The sequence below is a fragment of the Macrobrachium rosenbergii genome, chromosome 2, assembly GCF_040412425.1.
Source record: "Macrobrachium rosenbergii isolate ZJJX-2024 chromosome 2, ASM4041242v1, whole genome shotgun sequence".
Lineage (NCBI taxonomy): Eukaryota > Metazoa > Arthropoda > Malacostraca > Decapoda > Palaemonidae > Macrobrachium > Macrobrachium rosenbergii.
In genome coordinates this window covers 69,881,506-69,896,243 of record NC_089742.1, presented here as the reverse complement: position 1 = coordinate 69,896,243, position 14,738 = coordinate 69,881,506, and positions in this window count along the sequence as shown.

The following is a 14,738-nucleotide window of genomic DNA, read 5'->3' as shown; positions in this document are numbered from 1 at the left end:
ACTCCATATGTTAAGGGACGTTTTGTTCCAGTCGGGTTGTTGAAAGTGTAAGTGGAATAAATGAGCACGGAATGGCTATTTAAATCTAGTTTAGAATGGAATCTTGAATTTTCTAGGAATGTGATCAAAGATGAAATAAGCTAGAAATACTTTTGCAAAAAAGATAATTAAGAAAAGCGACTTGGAGCTGTGAGCTGTTGAGAGAGAGGTGGGTTTGGTGTCTGCTCAGACTTTGAAGAAAAGGTTTGCGAATTGGAGTAAAAGAAGTGGGTGTTCTCCAGAAGCCAAGAGCTCGATGAGAGCCAGCTGGAGTGAATGAAGTTTGAGTCGACTGAAAGCGTAAAGGATATCATTGAGAGAGAGCCACAATGGCAAAAGTAAAGCGATGAACACCGCACACTGTACGTAATGTAGAAGGTAACAGTCAAATGATCTAGAAGAAATTTACTTGAAAGCTCTTGGCGTAAATATTTAAAAAATCAGGAATAAATATATATATACTTTAAGCATCAACTTCAGGTGTATTTACCGATACTCGATGGCTTCGTAATAATGGTAAAAACTATTGCGGTAAAAGTATAGTTAAGTACGTGCGGGATACATTGCCTGCAGCGAAGTTTTGCGTTTAAAAATGCTAAAGGAAAATTCTGCTTTTCAGTTCATGCATTATTATAAGATATGAATGCTATCGGTAAACTCGACGGTTTTGAGAGAATTGAGAACGTTAAGTTACGGTTGCTGGGATCAGTTTTAAGGTTATTTAGACTCTAGGAGTGAAACATTCCTCATGCCGCCGGAAATAAACTCATCATTTTTGTTCAAAGTATGCTTTCACTGGTGTGAAAAAGTTGCCAAAGCTTATTCACTTGACTATAGTTTATTCAGAAAAAATGGAAGTATGAGAAAATAGAATATTGAGCAGAAAATACTATTGTTAAAAAATTTATTTAGCTACTTATTTCCTTCGTAATCTTTAGACAGACCACTTTGTTCGTCTTGGTTTGCAAAAGTCAATATGAAGCCCTGTCTACACTAGCGGCCACTGCCCGACGGGCACACGCTGTTCCCATAACCCGTTCCTCTATACTGACCGACCGAGTATGGAGCCAGAACGATGCAATTGCCTGGTAACATTGTTTCAGAAGCGAGAGAACATAAACAGCTGGAAGTGCCCGACGGGCATGCCTGCTAGTGTGGACAGGCCATAAGGTTTAGTTTACAGGTTTGGTGAACCACCTCATTTTTTTCACCTACACAGCATTTCTTTATGGAAAAGTAGTGTAATAATAGCGTTTATTTTTCATATTTTACAATGTATATATTTCGACTGAAGCATTTTCAAACTAGAGCAAATAACATTAGTGTTGTTTCAGACGTGCTCAGCAAATCGCTGTTTAAAGTATTGATGAACAGTTGTCTCAGTAGGGCAGTAGTTTAAAACCTCATTTCTCCAGATCAAAGTTCTGGAAAGTTATTTTAACAGAGCAAAAATTATTTCATGAAATCAGAATTTTGATGTCTTATTTCACAAGATTAGTGGGTCAATCGCCGTTTCACTACAGCAAAGTTTTAAAGGAAACTTCTAGGCGGGAGGGAAAACTGCAAAGGGCTTGCTCTTCTTTAGATTGTGAGCAGAGAAAATATAGATGAGGTTGCCGGCTCTACACCTCAGCTAGCATCCCCCACCCACAACCGACACCGCCGAACCTCCTTGAGCTAAGTAAGGCTAATTTCGGATAATCGGCAATTTTAACACACATCTGGCTAAGGCACCTACCAATACCTGCATTACAGTACGAAAGAAAAGAATTTTTGAGAATATACAAAACTCACACAAATTCATAATATAATTCGCTAGGAAAGAGCTTAATATCATCGCAAAAGATTCGTTTGATTTTGACGTCGTCTTTGTAATTTTCTAAGCATGCTGACAGGAATGAAAATATCTCTTAATGTAATTCATTGCATTCATCCCCAGAGGATTGCGTTAATCCAAAGATTTTTCAGTGGTTAAATTGCTTGATATTTTTTGACAGTGAAAACGACATTCGTAATGCATTTGAGTCTAGAGCTGCCATTTAAGAATTATGCCTGGATATATCTCCCTCCTACAATTAATGCGAAAATACAGAAGCATAAATACATTGTCTTGCACACTATATGTATGCATGTATGTATATTATATATACATTTTATATGTATATATCATATATATGTGTATTATATGTATACTGTACTTTATATATATATATATATATATATATATATATATATATATATATATATATATATATATATACAGTATATATATATAATACATATATAATGCTTGTATATAGCTCACAGTCACCACCTTCATATTGTTGAAAGTGTGAAGAGGAGTTATCATAAGCATCCTATCTAAACTATATTGGTGGATATACATAATGTCACAGATCATAAATCAGATACTTAATTTCAAGTCATTTGTCTTATGTAGTACATGATAGTGAAGGAGTAATTATTTTTAAAAGACTAATTATCCTTTAAGTAAATGTTTTTCCCAGCAACCATCTTTTTTATTTGAGGTAAATCGATTAATTTTATCTATTACTTTTGCACAATGGATGAGACTGCAAGCTTACCCTTCTTTCCCGTCAATGTCACCTCAAATACTTTATGGCATCTGAACGTTTTTTTCTCTCTCTCTTTTCAGGGGACATCAGATATATGGAATAAATATGAAGAATAAGACAAGCCAGAAGTTATTTTTCCAAAAGATGCAGATATAACTACAATGAAGGAGTACAGAATGAGCCACGAATACAATTAAGGAAATTCCGTTTGATAACAGAGCATCGAGAGGTATCACAGAACTGGAATGAGTAATGGACTCGTGAAGACGACGGAGGAGGTAATTATGAGAAAGAAAGGTTCAAGAAATAAAAGCACGAGATCTGAAATGGTAAGTGTGAGTGGTAGCAAGAACTTTAGGGCGAAAGTTTGGTCTGGTGAAGCAAATAGAAAGAAGATTAATGTGCAAATGAGCCATGGATTTACTGTGAAACCAAAAGAGACGCTGACTGAAAAGATTGCAGTCGTGTCGCCTGAGTGCCTGTTTTGAAGGACCATTGAGTATAATGGAAAGTAAGGAAAGGTGAAAAGTGAGGCAAAACTCAAATATAAAGTAGCAGATGGAGTTTATGTAATTTTCAGGATGCTTTTGGAGGTTACTGTCGAGATTGCAAGGAAGGTAATTACACAACTGAAGGCTAAAGAGGGGTGTCAGAGGTTGGTGGTATTACAAGTAATATTAATACAGCATGGTGGTGACTGTAACTGAATGGTAAGGATGTCTGGATGTGGCAAAGTTTCCCAAAAAATGGCTAAGAAGCATGATTATCGCCCATTCGAAATAAGGAGAAAGGTGATAGAAGAGATCGTAAAATCTTAGTGAATCCAAGTATACTTAGGATTGTTTATGGAATGGTTTTAATTGAGAAAGTGAGACGAGTAAACAGGCTTTGTAGGAGAAGGTCAGTGAGAATCAAATGGTGTGCTGCACGAAAATGTTGTGTGAGAAAGATGATATGAAAGGTAAAAAGTTGTGTGACTAAGAGAAAGCTTCTGATAGAGCTGCTGAAATACAATGGGATGGTTGTTAGATACTTATGGTGGAAAATGTCATTTGGTAGCAATCAGTTAGCCCTGAAGATGAAAGCTCCTCTTGTGTTGGAACACGTAGATAGGATAGTTACCGGTTTGCTGTTAAAGGTGTATCCTAGGTAATGTTATGTTTAGTCCTCGTGACTCTTTAGCGTTATGGATGGAGTGAGGAATGAGTTAAGGAAAGTACAGAAGATATAGAGCATGTTTGTGGGATCAGAGGAGGTACAAATAGAATGCAGAGTGGATGATATTTGCAGATGATACAGTGATAAATAATGACAGAGAAAAGTTCTGTAGTTCCATGACTTATATTCTTCAGTATCTGCATTTTCTTCAACACTATTCTCCAGAAGGGTTAGACTTCGGGTACTCAGCAATTATTTTGAAATGATTACTGGCGCATTCCATTTATTATTCTGGCTGGAAATCACTGAAGCTGACTAATTACCAGGTGTAAGATTTACTGCTTAGGCCTACAGAGGCATGAAGCAATTCAGTGTAACATACCTAAATGGCTCTGCCTCTCACAAGAACAGAATCAAGGTCCTCTTGCTTGTGAGAGAAATATTAGGACCATAAAAGCAATTATATATATAAACATATGTGTATACACACAGACACACACACACACACATATATATATATATATATATATATATATATATATATATATATATATATATATATATATATATATATATATATATATATATATATATGTAAAAGACATGCTGGTGCAATCAGACCACAAAACACATCAGGTAAGGGTGACGAAGTGAGGGTTAATCATTAATAGGTCATGCATTTATTAGGCCGACGCGTTTCGTAACGACATAGTTACATCCTCATGGCTAAGAGAGAGAGAGAGAGAGAGAGAGAGTACAGTTTTAATTTAAAGTACATGGAGTATAAAATTTTAGTTTCAACATATTATATACGTGCATATTAAAAAGTAAAATAATTCCAGGAAAAAGCACCTGTTAGATCGAAAGTTGAAGACTGAATTACTAGAACAGGAGAGAGAAGCAACAAAGAAACCGGCTCAAGCCCGATACAGCTTGGGTTCAAATTTCCATAGTGCTTGCTTTTATCATTTTAAACTTAATCCACTTTTTGCACTCCTCGACAGGGCTTATACTTTAACCTCGTCATGGGAATCATACCATAAAGAAATATCGTTTTTACACGACACTATCTGAGTCTCCTGTTATTAGTACAGTACAAGGAAGAAACTGTCAGTATGCCATACATCCAAGACGATAAACTTCGAAAAAAAAAACAGTAAGTCTGCAATAGGAAACCATTTTAAAATGTTACAAGTCATTCTTATTCCGAAAAACCACTTTACAATAGGGTCACTTTTAAAATTTAAAGATAGACTCTGCCCAATAATATGATCTTCAGACGTGTATAAATATACTTGCCCCAAATGTATTTCGGGGACATAAGTGGGATCGACTAAACGGTTGCTGAGGGTCAGGGCTGATTCACATAAGGTGTTAGCCATCCCGCTGGTTGCAAACTGTCCAATCCTGAATTTCCCAGCATCAGAAATCATGCAAAAATATGTAAAACTAATATCTTATACTCTGACTTCTCTGTTTTCGGCCAAACAAGTTGTTTTCTTGAACTGCTCATTTTAGAATCATTACTCATTAATTAAGCAGTTTTTTATCTTTTATTGTGAAAATATAACAAAATTCTCTACATTATTTACATAGTACTTATCTTATCATAAATACAGATGAATAATATAAAATTAAAAGTACAATGTTAAATACACCTTTATTACAAAATGATGATTTCTTGTAATCTGTGTTTAAATAAATTATCAGTAATTCAAACTTCCCCGTATTTTAAAAACACCATCATATCCCGGCTATTGTTAAAGTTTATAGTATATCCATATATAATACATACATTAATCCATACTTCAAAAGTTTAATCTACCGAACTGACTAATTACAACACTTTTTCCCTAATTTAGGATTCTTTTTCTACGTAGACTTTTTTATATGTATATAATATTTAATGTTAATTATTCTTTATAATACAATAGTACTTGTCCTCTTCAATTTCACATTTGATCAATCCCTATCTCTATATTATATTAGACAGGCAGTCTTTTGTAAATATCTTATTTAAGTCATTGTTGAAAGCATGACATATTAATATTTTTGTTTTTGACATTCTATTTCTTATGAATGTAACTAAATTTGGGTCATCATTCAACGGTCCCACAGATCTTCCATACCACAATCCTGTTATAAAATCCGATAATAGAACCATGGCAGTATTTTCATCTTTCTTTGACACAGTTGTAAAATCCAGTTTAAAAATTTTCAGCAAACTAATCGTCTCAATCTTACAACATTTTTTTAAAAGTGACTTGAACCAGGATAATATTTGCTTCAATGATGGACAGAAAGATATAAAATGCATGTTATTTTCAATCGCACCACAAAAGAGACATTTATTGTCATTTGCTATGTTCATGAAGTGCAACCTGTCATTTGTATTCAGTATTTCATGTATATACCTATAAAGTATTTCCCTGCTGTTCTTATCAATATACTTATTAACATGCTTCCAAATTACAGTCCAATTAAAAAGGGGATACAATAATTCAATCTTGGGTTTGTAATCATTACATTCCATTAACAACCAATAAGTTTCCTTATTTGAGACATTAGGATAATTTTTAAAGCAATAAACCTTCTTAAGAATGCCAACCATCATATTATAATAAGCCGGGCTAAAAATCGTGCAATCCCTATAATTGATGTCCGTTTCAATTACAAAAGTCGCCCGAATTTTACAAAAATAATATAACATTTTATAACCAAATCCTCTATTGATACAATTTTTCAGAAAGGTATGAAACATAATAGCTTTTGACTTGCAGAAAATATTATAAAAATTCCAACTCCTTTTAATTTATCTAGAAACATGGTTTTTCTAGCAATTGGTTCATGATTACTATTCCATATATATTTATATAAACATCTCTGAATTCTTTGTGCAAATGTATTTGGATTGGATAAACATGTGATACATACCAGGTTTTTGCTAAAATTTTACAATTTATCACAATAGACTTTTGAAATATTGTCAATCTTCTATTCTGGAAAATACCAACCATCTTGGTATTCTTATTTTCCAAATTAGACCAGTTTAACTCGACACTTTTCTGAAAGCTATTTGTATGGTAGACACCTAACACCTTACATCAATCTTGAAGAACCTGGTAGCCACTGATTGGCCATTCTGTTCTGTTTGCCAAGTACCCAATACCAAAAATAGAGGTTTTGTTTTTATTCCCAGTACCCAATACCAAAAATAGGGTTTTGTTTTTATTCAAAAGGGCACTTGACGCTTTTTCATATTTCTTAATGACATTTATACATTCTATTAAGCAGTTGGTGCCCAAGTTAAACTCACACACTTCCTTAGTACAGCTGTATCTGGCTTGAGCCGCTTTCTTTGTTGCTTCTCTCTCCTTGTCTAGTCATTCAGTCTTCAACTTTCGGTCTAACAGGTGCTTTTCCTGGAATTATTGCTTTTTAATGTATATGTATATGTTAAGACTAAAATTTTATGCTCCATGTATTTTAAAGTTGTACTTTTCTCTCTCTCTCTCTCTCTCTCTCTCTCTCTCTCTCTCTCTCTCTCTCTCTCTCTCTCTCTCTTTTATCCTTGAGAATGTAGCAATGTCGTTACGAAACGCGTCGGCGTAATAAATGTATGACCTATAAATGACCTACCTTCACATTGTCACCCTTATCTGATCTACATATTTATGAAAAGACTTGAATTGCCTTTGAAAGCAAGGTGGGAATTGGTAAGAGGTTGTTGATCCAACTCTCCTGAATGGAAATTATAGTGTACATCTGAATATGAATAAAAGACAAAGGTTAAAACTTTGAGATGCAGTTGAAAGCATAAGAAGAATCTAGAGAGTGGACATTTGGAGATATGCAGAAGTGATGAAAATAAAAAAGGTTGGAGTAAGTGAAAGGATGCAAAAAAAGTACTAAGTATACCTTAGTTTAACCAGACCACTGAGCTGATTAACAGCTCTCCTAGGGCTGGCCCGAAGGATTAGACTTATTTTACGTGGCTAAGAACCAATTGGTTACCTAGCAACTGGACCCAAAGCTTATTGTGGAATCCGAACCACATTATACCTAGAAATGAATTTCTATCACCAGAAATAAATTCCTCTAACTCTTCACTGGCCGGTCGGAGAATCGAACGAAGGCCCAGCAAAGTGATAGCCGAGAACGATATCGACTCGTCCAACGAGGAACTGTGAAAGGATGCATCAGAGTATGTTAAGATGGTTTGGACTTCAGAAAAGAAAGGGGGACGATAGATTGGTGGTGAAGAGCATGCATAGTTCAGATATGTCAGGAGGGAGGAAGGGAGAAAGACATACAGGGTCGGACAGATGGCGTAAAAGAGTGATGGGAAAGGAAGGGCCTTAACATTCGGGAAGAGTGAGAGTACTGCACATACAAGATGTAGACTAATGACAGCTTGTGCTGCTGATGACTTTTTTAGGCAGAATTATGAGGCGGCCAATACTCTGTAAGTTTTCTGCATGGGGAGTTTCTTTTACAATTCACCTGTTAACGTATGAATGGGTTAGACACCATTGTGTTGTTTTTCTGTTGAGCTACTTATTATCAATGGAAACAGCAATATATATATATATATATATATATATATATATATATATATATATATATATATATATATGTGTGTGTGTGTGTGTGTGTGTGTGTGTGTGTGTGTGTGTGTGTGTGTGTGTGTGTGTGTGTGTGTTTATTTCAACGACATTCAAATCGTAGAAGAATACACATGGCAGCAAAAACAAGTTATACAGGCTGACACCTACTTTTAACATTTGTAAAATATAATCTCCTCTAAACTCCTAATTTTATTTTCTTACTTTTTTACACTATCGCAGCATCTGCTGTGTTCACTGACTCGAAAGCTCGACTCGCTAAATGTCAAACTACGTGAATCATTCGACCGTAATGCGTAGAGATTCATAATTATTATGATCTTCTAATCTCTGGCCTTGCAAAAACTCGGTGTCCCTGTGCGCCTCCGCGTCATGAGGTCTTGGCTGAAACATTCGGGTAAAAAAGCCATAAATAAAAACGGGACGCTGGAGATTCTTAAGGTCATACCTCCAGTCGGTTAGTTTAAAATAGGCCTATTTTTTCGTTCCTTAATTTTCTTGATAAAATTTACATCATAGACTAATATGCCTACTCTCCAGTTTAAACAACTGGTAGTGCCAAAGTTAAACACATTTTATGCCAATATGCCTTGCATTTGAAATGTCTTCTAAGGAGTTCCATATGGTGCTTAATGTATAAAGTGTAGAAAACTGAAGTGTGAAATTAACTCTTAAGTGCATTTGTTAGCTTTTAATGTCTTGAAGTGTAGAAACACGAATCCAGCAGATAGCTTTTAAGTGTTTTAAACAGCGTTTAATCAAGGTGGCCTCGGTTTAATTCGCCCAGGGCAGAGAAATGAAGTGAAAGGTCAAGGCCAAAGAACAAACAACAAAAAGTCAGCATCCGATGTCCCGAACGTATGATGACTCGGTACTTGGTACACGTGACTTCCAGCTATAGATAATGTTGAGTCGAATTTAGCCCCGGAATTTCTCCCTTAACTATAGTGCTGTGGGTCTTTATTGCCAGTATTTTTGTCTTTAACAGGGATAGATTATAGGTCTCTCTCTCTCTCTCTCTCTCTCTCTCTCTCTCTCTCTCTCTCTCTCTCTCTCTCTCTCTCTCTTGATGCATGGATATTTCCACTCACAAATATATATATATATATATATATATATATATATATATATATATATATATATATGTATATATATATATATATATATATATATATATATATATATATATATATATATATATATATATATATATATATATGAATATATATACTATATATAAATGTATATATGAATATATATATATATATATATATATATATATATATATATATATATATATATATATATATATATATATATATATATATATATATATATATATATATATATATATATATATATATATATATATATATATATATATACTGATAAGCATTTTTACTTTAATGTAGGTTGGTCGAGAGAGAGCTGATATTCGCCAAGTCTTACCAGACGAATTTACAAGCCTATGCCCTTCTCCATCCTGGTTGCAGCCCACTACAGTTGACAAACTACCAGGCACCAAAGTCACTGCTGAAGTCAACAGGCACAATGGGTTTTACTAGGACTTACCTCTCCTTTAGTGGCCAGGATTCGATCCTGGTGAGTTAAGGATAATGCGATATATATATATATATATATATATATATATATATATATATATATATATATATATATATATATATATATATATATATATATATATATATATATATAAACATTATATATATTTTTTTATATATTGTATATACATATATATTACCAAGTGTAATAAAACTGAAATCTGGTTGAACCGCTAATATTAGCAAGCGTCTACTGTACATATTGGATAGTTAGTTCGTGAAAGGTATCGTTTAACAGTTTAAGGTTACGTTAGTACCTTTTTATTTGTTTTTTCAGGGCCACTTTACATGGAAGTGCAATTTCTTTCTTTGACTCCAGAATGTTTGCTTGTTTAATTGTGCTATTTGGCTGTTGCTTAATCCTTTTCATGTATATTCGGTTCTATTTTTCAGTGTCTCTCTCTCTTCTGTCATTTCATACTGTATATGTATATAATGTATTTATGTGTGTGTACGAAGGCTATATCTATTATCTATATATATACATATATGTATGTATGTATGTACACATATATACATATATAAATATATATAATATATATATATATATATATATATATATATATATATATATATATATATATATATATATATATATATATATATATATATATATATATATATATATATATATATATATATATTCACATATATTTTTGTGTGTGAGTAAAACGAGGCGTGAAACGTGTGTGTGTGTGTGTGTGTGTGTGTGTATGAGTTTGTGTAAGAACATTTGCATGCGTACGACTGCAAGGAACTTCAAGACCGGCCAAAGTCGTCCTTATGGCCATCACTTGAGGAGCAGCGTGAAAGAAAGCGAGAAATTTCTTAACAGATTTCTCAGGAAGCGATTCGACCGAGATCATGCGATTCTGAACGGGAGATTACCGAGAAATCATGAGATGCTCGAGGGAGATTAGGCAGAAACGGAGGTTCGGTCAAGTTTTCGCCTAATTTTAAGTCGTTCGGAAATTCGTGGCTTTAAAGCGGTGGTTCTTAACCTTTTTCAGTGCCGGTACCCATTGGTATCATAGAAAATTTTCTCGTACCCCCATCCAAAATATGAATACAATATAAACATATGAAAAGGATTAGTGATACAAGCTTTGCTGGCTATCATGTCTTGTACCCCCTGGTCTAAGGTTTCGTACCCCCAGATACCCCAGGTTAAGAACCAGTGCTTTACAGGGAGGGGAATAAGGAGGTAATGATAAGAGAAGGAAAAGATGTTGAAAAGAAATCTGTTAAAAGTAAAATATTTTATTCACAGTTCACTCGCTTGCCAATTATTTTTCAGGTAAGCTAATAGCTGGAACTTATACATATGAGTATAAGTTAAGTATACCTTAGTTTAACCAGACCACTGAGCTGATTAACAGCTCTCCTAGGGCTGGCCCGAAGGATTAGATTTATTTTACGTGGCTAAGAACCAATTGGTTACCTAGCAACGGGACCTATAGCTTATTGTGGAATCCGAACCACATAATAACGAGAAATGAATTTCTATCACCAGAAATAAATTTCTCTAATTCTTTACTGGCTGGTCGGAGAATCGAACGCAGGCCCAGCAGAGTGCTATCCGAGAACGATACCAACCAGTCCAATGAGGAACTACTTATGAGTATAGCTGTGTGAAGGTAGCATGATGGTAACAGTAGCAAGATGCAGCAGAAGCATTGAAACAACGGAAAAACAACATTAATAATGATAATAACAAGCGCTTTCGTAGGATGCAAATCTCCGCTAAGGGTAACGTGTCCATCTCCCAAAATGTCCCTCATACCTAAAATTTGAATTCCTGTCTTCCAGAATCTGGTCATTTGTTTCCTGTAACGAGGCCCACCTTTGGTCAAATTTTGTTCAATATCTCCACAGCATTTTATTTAAAACCTTTAATAAACAGCTACAGAAAAAATAAAAATACAACATCCTTTGTGGAAGTAAAATGCCATAATGACAGTGATATAAAAACAATCATAGTAATACACAAAAAGCTCTTGAGATTGCAGATCTCCGCCAAGGTTTCAGGGGCGTGGGCGGTGTCCAATTAGGTCCAAGACCTTTGTCCATATCCCAAGCAGCTCTGGTCCTATATCGTCGACCCTCGTAGGGTTAATACCGTCAGTGTACCGCGTGCGGTACACTATAGGCCAAGGTCTTTAATCTATAGACCTTGCTATAGGCATTACTTAAAGTTCTTTTCAGCGTCCTTTCGGCCCCTAGATGCAGCTCCTCTCGTTCCTTTTACTGTACCTCCGTTCATATTCTCTTTCTTCCATCTTACTTCTTACCCTCTCCTAATAATTGTTTCACAGTGCAACTGCGAGGTTTTCCTCCTGCTACACCTTTCAGAGGCCTTTTTCTTGTCAGTTATAGTTTTAGCGCTGAATAACCTCGTAGGTGCCAACGTTTGGTCTTTGGCCTAAATTCTTTATTCTATTCTGTTCTATATCGTCGTCGAAAGAGTGCGGGAGCGAGCCCCAAAGTGGTCTACTCCAGGTGTTATTCCTATCGTTCCTAAAACTTACTTTCTTGTTAGTCACGAACTCACATTTCTGTAAAATATTCTCAAAGATCCATATTAAAAAAATAATAATAACAATAATAATAATGATAACAACAGCATATGGATATTCTTCTCTACTATGGTATATCCTTAAATTGTCAATAAGTAACACCAATTATCGTTTTGGAAATGGGACCAGTACAGAAGCAACGTCTTGAAATCCAAGGGACTGAGTACTATTGTAATTGAAGCGCCCATAGTTATCTCTCTCTCTCTCTCTCTCTCTCTCTCTCTCTCTCTCTTAGGCATAATCAGCGTCGCCACAGAGATGTGTTATTAGTCGATGGGCTAATAGGAGGTCCGCTGGTCCTCATAATCTAATTTAAGTGGGAAGGGAACTCGAAGGAGGCCCTGGGGAAGGTGATGAGAATGGGCCGGCTAAGGACCGAAGGTCCTAATCTCTCTCTCTCTCTCTCTCTCTCTCTCTCTCCCCGGAATATCTTGTCCGGAATATCTTCATTAACATTATCCATTCTCATTTATGGACAACTCTTATGCATCCGAGATTCGTTTTCTTAAATATTACTTCTTTATCTATATCACCACCAGTTTCGTTCGTATGATGAACATTTTATACATGTAAAAATAAATGAAATTACATGCATATTTGCTTAGGCCATTGATATTATTTAAATTTTTCGGTTTTCTTATCAATTCTATCTTTGCAGAGTATATACTTACATTTGATTTCGCATATGCAAAATCGAAAATCAGACGTCAATCATCTTGTGAAACAGATGAAAACTTACAAAATAAATCATGTTTATGCTCCAGGTCCTCCCCGCTACTTTATCTTTTACATTTTGTATGAATAAGCATTGTTGTCAACATTTGTCTGTATCAGCTCTTCATTGGATGGGTCGATATCGTACTCGGCTAGCACTCTCCTAGGCTCGCGTTCGATTCTCCGGCTGGCCAATGAAGAATTAAAGGAATTTATTTCTGGTGATAGAAATTCATTTCTCGGCATAATGTGGTTCGGATTCCACAATAAGCTGTAGGTCCCGTTGCTAGTTAACCAATTGGTTCTTGGCCACGTAAAATAAGTCTAATCCTTCGGACCAGCCCTAGGAGAGCTGTTAATCAGCTCAGTGGTCTGGTTTAACTAAGGTATACTTATTTGTCTGTATCCACCAACGGAGGATGTCTATAAAAAAAAAAAACGGTGTTTACAAATCGTGGATGAACATTGTGTGTAGCAAGTTTCCATAATTACGTGTGTGTGTATGGTTGGGCATCACCATCACTTATTACTAAATGTTTCCATATGCGTAAAATATTTCCTAAAAACAAATAAAAACACGCAGATGTTGATGAAGCTTCTGTAAGTTGTCTGAAGCCTTTGTCATGGTTTTGGAAGTTATCCTTGAGGGTCCGATAAAGAATAAATGTTGCAGTGTCTCATCAGGAAGTTATTTAAGAGTGATTTTTTAAGTCCGTATCTTTATAATGATGCTTGTATCTGCTGCAGGTGAGTAATTGAGGCAACAATGCGAACTCGATGGGAGATTAGGGTTTATAACAATTCCTTTTAGTAGCAGAGATGACGACCATTATTGGACAGAGTGCAATAAGAAAAACCAATTCCTCTTTCAGAGTTGGAGCCGGGAAGGGGACTGAAAGTTATGAAGAAAAGTATAAGATAGACCATACATACATCCATACATACATACATACATACATACATACATACATATATATATATATATATATATATATATATATATATATATATATATATATATATATATATATATATATATATATATATGTGATGTGTGTGTGTGTATGTGTATGTAGATAGATAGATAGATGTGTGTTTTTATATATGTATATGTAGAAAGATAGACAGATACACACACACATATATATATATATATATATATATATATATATATAAGCATTAAGCTACAAATGTCCTTTAATATCAATTCGCTCTACCTCGAAACAATATATTTTCATATATGTTATTATTTCCGAGGTAGAGCGAATTGATATTAAAGGACGTTTGTAGCTTAATGCTTGTATATGAATCACGGTGATGTGATAAAAAGTCATATATATATATATATATATATATATATATATATATATATATATATATATATATATATATATATATATATAAGAATGTTATGTATTGGAAGATAAT